The following is a 15642-nucleotide window of genomic DNA, read 5'->3' on the forward strand; positions in this document are numbered from 1 at the left end:
AAACAATAAAAAGGAAATGACATTGGAAGATAGATATAAGTCATGTTTCCATACAGCTAATTCTGCGAATGTTTAGACAGTGTAGATTGTAGAATACATATTTCAATATTCAATTACTAAAGTCTTAAAGATATCTTTATTTTACACTTAAGAATATATAGTGATATTTATACTGTCATAGTAAAGATTATTGAAAGACTATTTAACCACTCAATTCAGCAGCCAATTTTCATTTTCTACATTTTCTTCTCCCCTTCTTCCAAATGCCATAACTTCAAATACTGAGGAAGTCATCACCTCTAATAGTGATAACTCAAAAAAACAAAAAACTGGCCTGCACATTTGAACAGAACAAAGGAAGTGTGAACATGTGCAAGTTGCTGACTGCATAATATACAAACAAAAGAATACAGCAGCACTATGTATACTATTGGAGGTGGTGACTGCCTCCATATTTGGCTGAGCACTCTTCCCATCAGCCTATGGCTGTTTTTAATTCGTGCTGGATCCTATCTGACCTTTAAATTTGTAGGCTTTTAGCCTTAGAGAGGCATGTTTAATAGATATTAGGTTTAAGGTCCCATAAAAGAAAGGTCACCTTTTCGCGGCTGGTGGGCTCTCATGAATTGGTCAATTTGTGCACAAAGTACCAGCATTTTACAAGTATATTCTATATAGCCGTAATGCAGTTCAAATTTCATATATCCAATGTTTGCATACATCTTGGGGCTTACAGAGTGCTGCTGTATGCTTTTATTGATAGATAGATAGATAGATAGATGTAAATAACTGTATGAAAGATGTACGGAAAACAATACATTATGACAATTTGCACAATCATAGGCCCCTGTTTGCACTGACTTTGGTGAGATTTTTACACAAATGACACAAGTCAAATAATTGTTTCTTTTTGTCGTACATTTGCCCATACATCACTTCTTATCCATAACAAATAAAGGTCTATATGGGGGTGCTCTGACCTTTAGCGGCTGATAGTCGCATTATTGTGTTTCCATTGCTGCCATAAACATCTATCTCCAGTTTGTCCATAATAGATAGGAACTGTAAATGTGGATTTTTAATGTGACCATTGAGAAGAGAAGTGATCTTGATGGGTGAAGCAGTGACTGCAGCCCATAGACTGGAATTACTCGGAGCCGAGTCGTATGCAGGAGATATACAGTAAATGACATGTTCTTACTATGCATGTAGCTCATGTTTATGCAACCTAAGGAGGGGGAAGGGGAAAACGTCAGCGAGATATTCTCCTGATATTTCTCTACAAACACTTAATCAAGGCAATATGTGTTGATGTCGTCGTTCCTATTCTTTCCTCTATATTTTCCTAAAACCATGGACCAAAAGAACAGTGTAAATGTCACACAATTTCTTCATAAGAGAGAAATTCTGATTACTGGAAAAAAAAATTTATTTGGATCCAGAACTCTAAATTCTACTGGTGATGAAAACATTATGTTCACAACCAATCACATGGTATTATGACAGTGCCATCCAAACTAGAAGCCTGACGTTTAAAATAACCCTTATGAATAATTCATTGGAAGTTGATGTTTATGCAAATGAAGAAGAATGTATCCACCTGACCAGTGAAAGCAAGCCGAAGGAAAAAAAAAAACATAAAATGGCATCAGACTATGCACATTCTACAGAATATATAAATTATCGACCTTAATATTTATTTTATATTAAGAAAATTGCAAATCCTACCTCGTTTACTCTCCTGGCATCCAGGAATTTTTTTTTTTCGTTGGCGCTTTGAAAGCGATACAGCTGAGTTGGAATCTGATTAAAGGCACTTAATACAAAGACGCTTGCTGAATATTCATATTGTGATCCTGTTTATGCAAATGACAAGTGAATTTAACCCATGAGTATTTTGCTGAGAAGACCATAGTGAAGTGATTGAGCGCTACTGTCCAGCACCAACAAAAAAGGACACCGGAATGTAATGGGGACATTACTGTATATAAGACGAATACTAAGAAAGCTAATAATCAGGTAATCTCTAATAATTCTTATTACATATAATAATATTAAAACTACTGTTTAATAAACCCCATTATCCTCCTTTATTTGCATTACTCATTCAGACCTATGAGCCATTGGTTTCTTTGTGTCTTTGGGAGACATACATAGCAATGACATCTTTCTATTGTAATACAGATCCGCTTATTGCATGTGCTGTCAAACTACTTGTAATACTACAATTTATTTTTCACTGTTCAGAGAGGCCTAAAATTATTGTTAAAAAAATATATATTCTTTATTTCAACTTTTAAAATAACAAAGATCTAATATTTGTACAGATGTATGCATATGACGTAGAGATGGCGCCAAGTTATTTGCAGAACATTATCCATTGGCCACTTCAGTAATCTGTGGCTTTTGGATAGGAACCCTGAAAACCCGCAGCCAATCTTCCACCATCTTCAACTCTTATTTTGATTAGTCAGCCTAGTGTGATGTCATCGTGGCAGTGATGATACTCGAGGTCAGCAAATCAAAAGAAGGGCCACAGAATCTATGAAGTAGGAGGCGGTTATCAGAGCTCCCATCAATCAAACACTGATTACTGACGTGGCTAACGCACCAACTCTAGTCAGACGTATATGTTAAAAACGATGAAACCGATAGTATAAGGAATAGATCTATTCATTGAACCAAAAGGTTAAAAGGTGCAATAAAGCACTGACACTGAATAAATAGAACTGAAATCGATAGAATACCTATAAATCCACACTCAAATTAATAAAACACACTATAATTTTATATACATATATATACAGTGGGGAAAATAAGTATTTGATACACTGCCAATTTTGCAAGTTTTCCCACCTACAAAGAATGGAGAGGTCTGTAATTTTTATCATAGGTACACTTCAACTGTGAGGGACAGAATCTAAAAATAAAAACAGAAAATCACATTGTATGATTTTTAAAAACTTTAGTTGCATTTTATTACATGAAAAAAGTATTTGATCACCTACCAACCACCAAGAATTCTGGCTCTCATAGACCTGTTAGTTTTTCTTTAAAAGTCATTCTACTTTGCACTCATTACCTGTATTATTTGCACCTGTTTGAACTCATTACCTGTATAAAAGACTACTGCACACACACTCAATTAATCACACTCCAACCTCTCCACCATGGCCAATACAAAAGAGCTGTCTAAGGACACCACAACACAATTGTAGACCTGCACAAGGCGGGGATGGGCTACAAGACAAGCAGCTACAAGACAAGCAGCTTGGTGAGAAGGCAACAACTGTTAGTGCAATTATTAGAAAATGGAAGAAACACAAGATCTTCCTCAGTCAATCTTCCTCAGTCTGGGGCTCCATGCAAGATCTTGCTTCGTGGGGTAAGGATGATTCTGCTCAGTCAGTCAGTCAGTCAGCTCAGAACTACATGGGAGGACCTAGTCAATGACCTTAAGAGAGCTGGGACAACAGTCTCAAACATTACCTTTAGTAACACATTATACAGTCATGGATTGAAAACCTACAGGGCAGGTAAGGTCTCCCAGCTCACGCCAGCACAGGTACAGCCCCATTTAAAGTTCACCAATGACCATCTGGATGATCCAGAAGCAGCATGGGAGAAGGTCATGTGGTCAGATGAGACCAAAATAAAACTTTTTAGTATCAACTCCACTTGCCATGTTTGAAGGAAGAAGAAGGATGAGTACAGCCCAAGAGCACCATCCCAACTGTGAAGCATGGTGGGGAAAACATCATGCTTTGGAAGAACTTTTCTGTAAAGGGGGCAGGACCACTGCAATGTATTGAAGGCAGGATGGATGTGGTCATGTAACACGAGATTTTGGAAAACAACCTCCTTCCCTCAGTAAGAGCATTGAAGATGGGTCGTGGCTGGGTCTTCCAGCATGACAATGACCTAAAACACACAGCCAGGGCAACTAAGGTGTGACTCCGTAAAAAGCATTTTAAGGTCTTTGAGTGGTCTAGCCAGTCTCCAGACCTGAACCCAATAGAAAATCTTTTGAGGGAGCTGAAACAAAATCTTGCCCAGCGACAGCCCTGAAACATGAAAAATCTGAAGAAGATCTGTGTGGAGGAGTGGGACAAAATCCCTGCTGCAGTGTGTGCAAACTTGGTCAAGAACGACAGGAAACGTCTGACCTCTGTAATTGCAAACAAAGGTTTCTGTACCAAACATTAAGTTCTGTTTTTCTATTATATCAAATACTTATTTCATGCAATAAAATGCAAATTAATTCTGTAAAAATCATACAATGTGATTTTCTGAATTTTTTTTAGATTCTGTCTCTCACAGTTGAAGTGTACCTACAATAAAATTTACAGACCTCTCCATTCTTTGTAGGTGGGAAAACTTGCAAAATTGGCAGTGTATCAAATACTTATTTTCCCCACTGTATATATATATATATATATATATATATATATATATATATATATATAATGTGTGTATATAATAATAATAATGTTTTTATTTATATAGCACCAACATATTCCATAGCACTTTACAATTCAGACAATTTACAGACATTATTGCAACTGTCCCCATTGGGGCTCACAATCTACATTGCCTATCAGTATGTCTTTGGAGCGTGGGAGGAAACTGGAGAACCCGAGGGAAACCCACGCAAGCATGGGGAGACCATACAAACTCCTTGCAGATGTTGTCCTTGGTGGGATTTGCACCCAGGACCCCAGCGCTCCAAGGCAGCCGTGCTGCCCTATATATATATACATTGCTCAAAAAAAAACAACACTTAAATACCAAATCCTAGATATCACTGAATGAAATATTCCAGATGCAAATCTTTATTTATTACATAGTGGAATGCGTTGAGAACAATGAAACATAAAAATGATTAATGTAAATCAAATCAATATCCCATGGAGGTCTGGATTTGGAATGATACTCAAAATCAAAATGGAAAATCAAATTACAGACTGATCCAAATTCAGTGGAAATGCCTCAAGATAAGGAAATGATGCTCAGTAGTGTGGGTAGCCTGCGCATGCCTGTATGACCTACCTACAATTCCTGGGCATGCTCCAGTCCTCATGAAGCTGCGAATGATTTCCTGAAGGATCTCCACCCAGACATAGGTTAAAGCATCAGTCAACTCCTGGGCAGTCTGTGGCGCAACGTGGCATTGGTGGATGGAACGAGACATGTTGTCCCAGATGTTCTAGATTGGATTCAGGTCTGGGGAACGGGCAGGCCAGTCCAAAGCATCAATTCCTTCATCATGCAGGAACTGCTGACGCACTTCAGACACATGAGGCCTAGCATTGTCATGCATCAGAAGGCTCCCAGGGACCACTGCACCTGCATATGGTCTCACAATGGGTCTGAGGATCTCATCCCGGCACCTAATGGCAGTCAGGGTACCTCTGGCTAGCACATGGAGGGCTGTGCAGCCCTCCAAAGAAATGCGTCCCCCCACCATTACTGACCCACTGCCAAACTGGTCATGCTGGAGGATGTTGCAGGCAGCAAAACGTTCTCCAAGGCGTCACCAGACTCCGTCACGTTTGTCCCATGTGCTCAGTGTGAACCTGCTCTCATCCGTGAAGAGCACAGGGTGCCAATGTCGAATCTGCCAATCTTGGTATTCTCTGGCAATGCCAATCGCCCTGCACGGTGTTGGGCTGTAAGCACAACACACACTTGTGGACGTCGGGCCCTCATACCATCTTCATGGAGTCTGTTTCTGACAGTTTGAACAGAAATATGGATGTTAGTGGCCTGCTGGAGGTCATTTTGCAGGGTTCTGGCACTACTCCTCCTGTTCCTCCTTGCACAAAGTAGGAGGTAGCGGTCCTACGGGTTGTTGCCTTCCTACGGCCCCCTCCACTTCTCCTGGTGTACTGACCAGTCGCCTGGTATCTGCTGCATGCTCTTGACACTGTGCTGACAAACAAAGCTAACCTTCTTGCCACACCTCATGCTACTGAACCTCTAGGGGTGAGAGCAATGACAAAATGCAAAAGTAACCAAAACAAAAGCCAAACAGGATGAGAACAGAGAAATGGTCTGTGGTCACCACCTGCAGAACCACTCCTTTATAGTGGTTGTCTTGCTAATTGCCTATCATTTGTAACGGTTGTCTGTTCCATTTGCACAACAGCAGGAGAAATTGATTCACAATCAGTGTTGCTTCTTAACTGGACAGGTTGATTTCACAGAAGTGTGATTGACTTGGAGTTACATTGTGTTGTTTAAGTGTTCCCTTTATTTTTTGAGCAGTGTATATATACAGTGGGTACGGAAAGTATTCAGACCCCTTTAAATTTTTCACTCTGTTTCATTGCAGCCATTTGGTAAATTCTAAAAAGTTAATTTTTTTTTCTCATTAAAGTACACTCTGCACCCCATCTTGACTGAAAAAAAACAGAAATGTAGAAATTTTTGCAAATTTATTAAAAAAGAAACACTGAAATATCACATGATCATAAGTATTCAGACCCTTTGCTCAGTATTGAGTACAACCACCCTTTTGAGATAGTACAGCCATGAGTCTTCTTGGGAATGATGCAACACATTTTTCACACCTGGATTTGGGGATCCTCTGCCATTCTTCCTTGCAGATCCTCTCCAGTTCCGTCAGGTTGGATGGTGAACGTTGGTGGACAACCATTTTCAGGACTCTCTAGAGATGCTCAATTGGGTTTAGGTCAGTGCTTCTGGCTGGGCCAGTCAAGAATGGTCACAGAGTTGTTCTGAAGCCACTCCTTTGTTATTTTAGCTGTGTGCTTAGGGTTATTGTCTTGTTGGAAGGTAAACCTTCGGCCAAGTCTGAAGGCCAGAGCACTCTGGAAGAGGTTTTCATCCAGTATATCTCTGTACTTGGCCGCATTCATGTTTCCTTCAATTGCAACCAGTCGTCCTGTCCCTGCAGCTGAAAAACACCCCCATAGCATGATGCTGCCACCACCATGTTTCACTGTTGGAATTATATTGGGCAGATGATGAGCAGTGCCTGGTTTTCTCCACACATACCGCTTAGAATTATCACCAAAAAGTTCTATCTTAGTCTCATCAGACCAGAGAATCTTATTTCTCATAGTCTGGGAGTCCTTCATGTGTTTTTGAGCAAACTCTATGCAAGCTTTCATATGTCTTGCACTGAGGAGAGGCTTCCGTCGGGCCACTCTGCCATAAAGGCCCGACTGGTGGAGGGCTGCAGTGATAGTTGACTTTGTGGCACTTTCTCCCATCTCCCTACTGTATCTCTGGAGCTCAGCCATAGTGATCTTGGGGTTCTTCTTTACCTCTCTCACCAAGGCTCTTCTCCCACGATTGCTCAGTTTGGCTGGATGGCCAGGTCTAGGAAGACTTCTGGTGGTCCCAAACGTCTTCCATTTAAGGATTATGGAGGCCACTGTGCTCTTAAGAACCTTGAGTAATGCAGAAATTCTTTTGTAACCTTGGCCAGATCTGTGCCTTGCCACAGTTCTGTCTCTGAGTGCCTTGGGCAGTCCCTTTTGAGCTTGTGATTCTCATTTGGTGTGACATGCACTGTGAGCTGTGAGGTCTTATATAGACAGGTGTGTGCCTTTCCAAATCAAGTCCTATCAGTTTAATTAAACACAGCTGGACTCCAATGAAGGAGTAAAACCATCTCAAGGAGGATCACAAGGAAATGGACAGCATGTGACCACTTTACAGCCTGGGACATATTAGCACGCACCAGGCTGTAACCCCCGGTTCAGTGAGGGCTCCGGCGGTGAGCCCGCACTGAACCGGGCACATGTCAGCTGATTCTTACAGCTGACAAGTGCCCGCAACAGCCGCGGGTGGAATTGCGATCCACCCGCGGCTGTTAACATGTTAAATGCTGCTGTCAAACTCTGACAGCGGCATTTAACATCGCCACGCCGGAAGCGCGGCCTTAGCCCCGCCCATCGGTGACCCCGTCACGTGATCGCGGGTCACCGATGCGTGGGCATGACAACCCTGGGTCTGCAGCAGACTCCAGTGGTTGTCATGAGCTGATCGCTATGAGCGCCACCTAGTGGTCGGCGCTCATAGCACAGGAGCATTTCTGCTACATAGAGGTGATCTGCTCATCACCTCTATGTAGTAGAGACGATCAGACAAGTGCTGCTTCTACTCTCCTATGGAGACTATAGAAGCAAGCAAAAAATGAAAAAAAAAATGTTTTTAAAAATATTTAAAAAATTTAAAAAATATAAAAGTTTAAATCACCCCCCTTTCGCCCCATTCAAAATAAAATAATTAAAAAAAAAACACATATGCATATTTGGTATTGCCGCGTTCAGAATCGCCCGATCTATCAATATAAAAAAAATTAATCTGATCGGTAAACGGCGTAACGAGAAAAAAATTCTAAACACTAGAATTACGTTTTTTGGTCGCTGCAACATTGCAATAAAATTCAATAACGGGCGATCAAAACATCGGATCTACCTAAAAATGGTATCAATAAAAACTTCAGCTCGGCACGCAAAAAATAAGCCCTCACCCGGCCCCAGATCCCGAAAAATGGAGATGCTACGGGTCTCGGAAAATGGCGCCTTTTTTTTTTTTTAGCAAACTTGGGAATTTTTTTTCACCACTTAAATAAAAAAGAACCTATACATGTTTGGTGTCTACAAACTCATAATGACCTGGAGAATAATAATAGCAGGTCAGGTTTGGCATTCAGTGAACGTGGTAAAAAAAAAATCTGTGGTATTGCACTTTTTTCCCATTTTCCCGTACTCGATATGGTAAAACCAGTAATGTCATTCAAAAGTACAACTCATCCCACAAAAAATAAGCCCTCATACGGCCATATTGACCAAAAGATAAAAATGCTATGGCTCTGGGAACAAGGGGAGCAAAAAACAAAAATGGAAAAACGGAAAATCCCAGGGTTGCGAAGGGGTTAAATATGAGTGTCTGTGCAAAGGGTCTGAATACTTATGACCATGTGATATTTCAGTTTGTTTTTTTAATAAATTTGCAAAAATTTCTACATTTGTTTTTTTTTCAGTCAAGATGGGGTGCAGAGTGTACTTTAATGAGAAAAAAAATTAACCTTTTAGAATTTACCAAATGGCTGCAAAGAAACAAAGAGTGACAAATTTAAAGGGGTCTGAATACTTTCCGTACCCAGTGTATTTATATATATAAATAGGAGAATGCACAAGATGGCAACATTCAAACAATTGACATAAAAGACAAGTCAAAAATGTAAAGAGATGAGACGGAGGAGCACGGAGAAAATGAACTATTGATAATAGCGCATAATTACAAATTAATGAATACATAATTAGACTAAAAAAAACACCAACTTCTTTAACAAAATGTACATATCTCATGGGATTTATAGAGTACCATACATGCTAAATTGAATTGATGGTCAAAGTAAATAAATAGTGATGAAATATTTTGAAAATATTTGGGGTGCAGTATAGCCTTCACTTACTAAAATTTATAGATTTTCTCTTACTAAAATCCAATGGAAACCATACATAGTACAGCCAGGTGCAAACCAACACGGAGCACAATCCAGACAGAGAAGAAACGCACCAGAGAAAAGGGTGGGTCACATCAGTCTGATGTAAAACGGTAGGCATCGGATTCCTGAAATTCAATCCAGTCTCTCCAAGTCTCACAGTATCTATCACAATCAGTGGGGGATTAGGCAATCAAATGTTCCATTCTATTTAGAAGAGCTATTTCACAGAACCACTCCTCCAGAGTAGGTGGAGAAGTACTTTTCCAGTGACGAGGAATGATATTCTTAGCAGCCTGTATAAGGCAGCTTATGAAAGACCTTTTGTATTTGGTGAGACTAGTTGGGATCATAAAGAGCAAAAGAGATTCAGGAGAGTCGGGTACAGAGAGACTAGTCATTTTTTTAATAGTCTGAATTACCTGAGTCCAGAAACCTCTTATTATGGGACAGCTCCACCAAATGTGTGTCATCGTCCCCTCTTCCACTCCACATCTCCAGCATCTATCTGATACTGCGGGAAACCACTTATGAAGTAATACGGGAACCCGGTACCATCTGGAGATTATCTTAAAGGAGGTCTCTTTGAGCTTTGGTTGCAATTGACGTTTTGTGAGCAAATTGAAAATATTTAGTCCATTGTGAGTCTTCAAAAGATTTGCCCACTTCTCTTTCCCATGCATCACAATAGGGTGGTTTGATAGTTGTAGTATGGGCTATTAGGTGTTTGTAGAGCAATGAGATGGAGTGTAAGGGTAGAGACGACGACGGGCAGTTTTTCAAAATTTGCAAGATCGCTATTGAGCTGTCTGTCTTTTCTAACATGGGGAATAGAAATGTTGCAATTGTCTATAGTCATAGTTGGCTCTTGAAGGGATAGAGCAGTCCTGAAATATCTCGTTGAAGGGTATTAAAGATGCATTAGATAGTACATGAACAAAATGAAGAGGGAGATATTTACTTCTACCCAGAAATCGAATGGAAGATAGCCCCGGTAAAAAGGTGGGATTGTCTGAGATGGGGTATAATGGGCCCTGTGGGTCAATTAGAGAGATCTTCTTATTGTCTCGACATAGGGATAGGATTGTACAGTATGTGATGTAGGATTGCTGAGAGGGTTTAAGGACTGAGGGATGTGGGTTCCAGGGGAGTGTAGTTAATGCCCTTGAACATATAGTTTGTGCTATATGAACCCAAAGCTTCCCATGTTGATGGTGAAAATAATCAAGTATTCTGGCATGGACTGCCGCCATGTAGTATTTTCTACAGTCTGGAAGACCAAGGCCTCCCATCTGTTTAGACCTGACTAATATATCACCACGAATACGTGGACTACCAGTCGGCCAGATGAAGTTACAAAAGCTACTACGTAGATGTTTCCAAAAATTTAAAGGGATTCTGGTCGGGATAGTTTAAAAAAGTTAAAGCAGTCTAGGTAAAATATTCATTTTTAATATATTTACTCTGCCAAACCATGAGAAATCCTTCACAGTCCATGAATTAAGGTCCTTATGGACTTGACCAAGTAGGGGTTTGTAATTGAGGTCAAACAGTCGAGAAAGATCACTATGTATGCGTATCCCTAAGTATTTTATACCCTGTGATGGCCAAGAAAAAGGAAAATTTGATTGAATAATAGCCTGAGTGGTAGTTGGCAAGGACACGTTGAGAGCCTGAGATTTTGAAGTGTTTATTTTGAAACTGGACCATGTGCCAAAATGATCCACTTTGCCATGATAGACGGAATTGACATATGTGGGCTTGTAATGTATAGAAGGACATCATCCGCAAAGGCGGAGCATTTATATTCTGTTTGCCCTATAGTGATACCTTTAATATCAGGGTTATCACGAATAGAGGATAGTAAATGTTCCATCATGAGGATATACAGGAAAGGGGAGAGAGGGCACCCCTGTCTTTTCCATTAGAGATTGTGAGTGATGAGGACAGGGTTCCATTTATCTTTAATCTCGCTGAAGGGTTACAATAGAGGGCCATTATTTTAGCTATAAAGGTTTCTCCTATATTGAGTTTTTTGAGGGCGTAATATATGGCTGACCATGAAATTCTGTCAAATGCTTTTTCAGCGTCGAGTGACAGTATTAAAAGAGGTATGTTTCTTGTTTGAGCATAGTGAATGATATCAATGGTTTTTAGTGTGTTATCGCGGGCCTGTCTACCGACCAGGAACCCAACTTGATCCAAATGAATATGGTCAGAGAGAAGGGGCTGGAGTCTATTTGCCAATATTTTTGCATATATTTTTAAGTCGACATTCAGCAAAGAAATAGGCCTGTAATATGAGAAAAGGAGGGGGTCCCTACCAGATTTAGGGAGTATTGTGATATGGGCCTCTGTAGTTTGGGAGGGAAATGGATTAATGTTGGTAGCATGGTTGAACGATGCTAATATAAGGGGGGAGAGAAGGGGAAGGAATGTCTCGTAAAATTTAACAGTAAACCCGTCGGGTTCGGGACTTTTTCCGCTCGCCAATGATTGGACCGCTGAGGATAACTCAGAATCTGATAATGGTTCGTCCATCAAGGATGCTGAAGATGTATCTTCAGAAAAAGGTGCAGCATTTTCAGGTGGGGGTGTATTGTCCAGAGGGCCATCTAAGTTATATAGGTTAGTATAATATTTATGAAATTGTGTGGAGATCTCTTCTGTTGTGGGTAAAATATGGCCTGCGGCATTTTTTATTTTGGGAATATGGTTTTGGGATTGTTGAGCTTTCAGTCCTCTAGCCAACATACGGCCACATTTGGTACCAAATTCATAGAATTTGCTATGACAAACTTGAAGTGAATGTCTATGGGCTAGATCTAATAATTTCTTAGCTTCTAGTCGAGCTGTTAATAGTTCTCTGAGTGTTGCCGGGGCAATAGCCTGTTTATGAGCAAATTCTAGATTCTCCAATTTACGAATGGCTAGTGTGATCTTTTCTGCTCTATCACGTTTCAGTCGAGAGACATGTTTTATGAAGACGCCCGTTAGCACACACTTCAAAGCTTCCCATTTTTTTGTGGGAGAGGAGGCGTCCGATTCATGATCCCGCCCGAAATGTGATATGGTATTGGCCACATCCTGAGTGCAAATCGGATCCAGAAGTAGGGATTCGTTCAATTTTCATGTCCATCCTGACTTGGAAAGTGAAGGCACAGCAAAAGAACAAAACACAGGAGAGTGATCAGACCATAACATAGTTCCTATGTCATTCTCTGGAAGCCATGATAAAGCATGATGTTGCACCAGAATATAGTCGAATCTGCTATGAGTCATGAGGAGGAGAATAAAAAGAGTAATCCTTGATGGATGGGTGTGTGAGCCTCCATATATCACAGAGTTGTAGTTTGAGAAGTGCGTGTTTTACTTTTTTAATAGTCGCGTATGATAAAGACGCTTTCCCTGTCGAGTTATCTAAGGTAGGGTCTAATGTCAGATTAAAATTAACACATAGGATAACTGTTCCTTTGACGACGAATATTTTTTTTGTTACTTCGTCTTACCCATTTTTGTCTATGGGTATGCTGACATGTACATCCGAATACAATTTTTTGCAATTAAGGAGAATATGCCAAGTAGAATTCACTGTATAAATGTGAACCTACCCTAAGGCCAGGGTCACAAGAGTGAATAAAAAATCTGTCCGATTTTCGTGCAGGAGAGTCGGTCGAGAGTTCTCCGTATGTTATTCCATGTGGTATGCGAGTGCATTGCGATTGTGCAATTTTCTCCTCGTACCCCATCCATATGCCATGCGATTTCCATCACGCATTGGCAATCAAATGCACTAATAACCTAAAAGGTTTCCTTGGTTAGAAACCTATAAAAACACACACTGACAGCCCCACACTGACAGCCCATCCATATTGTTGGGATATCCCTCAATATTACCCTTGAAGGCTTGTTTTTTGTGAGTGGTTGTCCGCAACATGCCATTCCACCTGACCTTCAACCAAACTGAGCAATTCCTTCTCCATTGGGTCTTATATCGCCAGTTTGGGGAGCGGTATCCAATTATAGTTGATCCGAGGAGGCAGCGCCGACACTGGATACATTCACTCCTCATTCAAAGGACCACAAAAGGGCACTTCAACCGGCTGTATGGGGAGCTCCATATGCATCCAGACAAGTCTTTTGTATACTGTCGGATGAGTCTGCAGACATTTGACCATCTCTTGGAGGAACTCAGGCCAGCAATAACGTACCAGCATACCAACATGCGGAGAAGTTTTTCCGCTGATTTTTGCCATACTATTTGCTCTTAAACATCTTGCTTCAGGGCGATCTCATGTTAAGGGCACACTGTATCACATATGTGACACATATGCTTAATGGCATGGCATTTTCAGCAAGTGATGTCCTATAAATGGAAGTGTAGATGCAGCAGACGTTTCTTTTGGCATGATTTGTAACATTTGCAACACATAAAAACTTTTGTTCATATTGTCTTGGACCTCTTCATCTTTGTCACTATGCTATTTGTTTTGTATGGACATGTATTTTGCATGTGTCTAAGTGTTGCTGCAATAGGTGTTTTTTTTGCCTACGTTTGTGCATTACACAATAGTTGGGGCCTTTGTCATGTCAGGGTATGCTACGCCCATGTTTGCTAGTTCCCTATGGTGTTATCTGTTAATCGAGGTTTGGCCTGAAAAATCACACAAAATGCACCTCTCATACAACAAACATGGGTAACTGCATGTAGCAGCTTGGCTAATATAGTCTTTGTACCATTGTACGTGAATAAAATAAGGAAAGAAATCTTGCCAAAACCCAGGCTCATATGTGTCTTTTGAAACATACACCTCATAACAAAACTAATGGGCCATTCTTACCTTGTTTTTCCATAGGTTTCTATCTACTGGCTTGTCGTATGCTGCTCTTCATTTGGAGTTCCTATTAGTTCCTACAATATGTGCAATTGTCCAGAACACGTGCCGAGATATGAAACAGACTACATTCAGCTGTAGCTAGAGCGACCTGACTGGGAGAGCAGTGATTTCACCTCAAATATCAGTTTTCCAACTGCATCAGAGCCTTTGATGGGAAACACATACAGATCAAGAATCCGCCAAACTCGGTGTCCCAATATTACAATAACAAACAGTACTGTTTTGTAGTACTGTTGGCAATTGGTTGACAGTAACTACATGTTTGTAATTGTAGATATTGGGGCCTATGGAAGAATTGGAGATTCACGAATATTCAATTCTTCCATAATGAGTTGGCGGCTTCGTAATAATGATCTGGCTGTTCCACCACCACTTGTTCTCCCGGGTTCCAGGGCCAAACCAGCACCATATATTGTTGTTTCTGATGAGGCCTTGCAGTTGACTTGACATGTGTTGCAGCCCTACTCATGGTGCAGACTAACCCACCGCTGGAGAGTTTTAAACTGTCAACTGGCACATGCTCGCAGAATGATGGGGTGTACTTTTGACATTCTGTGTGCTACATGGAGGGAACTGATGTCTGCTCTCCAATTAAAGGGGTTCCCCGGTCCCAATCGATAAGTCTGCAGTTACTCTGTGTGACTGCAGACTTATAAATCCCCCCAGCACAGGCACTGTACACTGCAGGGATTCGCCGGTTTCTGATTTGGACCAGAGGGCATGTATGAGTTATACATACTCCCGGCCAGTGGATGTGGCCTCGCTCCATACACTTGTATGGAGCAATACCAAGTCCTCTAGTTGGCCATGCCCACTGACCGGCCAGTGGGTGCATCACTATACAGGGCGCGACCTCACTCAATATAAGTGTATGGAGCAAGGCCACGCACACAGAGTGACTGCAGACTTATCGATTTGGATCGGACAACCCCTTTAGGCAGCAAACAGAATGTCAATGGTGTAATCAAGGCATGTGTGATCCTCCACAATTTCACCCGTATCCAAAAATGTCCTGAGGATGCGAGTTAGGAAGATCCAGTCCCACCTGCTGGCACTAGATGCCAACAGTCTTTGGCCATGAAGGTTCAGGACATGTTTACCACCTACTTCCTCACAGCAGAGAGAGCAACTCCCTGGCAGGAGTCATGTGTTGCTGTTCCCTTATGTGACATGTAGAAGTAGTGCTGTTGCAGAGTGTGACATGCAGAAGTAGTGCTATTGCTTTAAAAGCATTCAGCAACTATGAGGCTATGTGCCCAC

Source organism: Phyllobates terribilis, unplaced genomic scaffold (assembly GCF_046119375.1).
Source record: "Phyllobates terribilis strain yellow unplaced genomic scaffold, ASM4611937v1 Scaffold_1__5_contigs__length_1240528914, whole genome shotgun sequence".
Lineage (NCBI taxonomy): Eukaryota > Metazoa > Chordata > Amphibia > Anura > Dendrobatidae > Phyllobates > Phyllobates terribilis.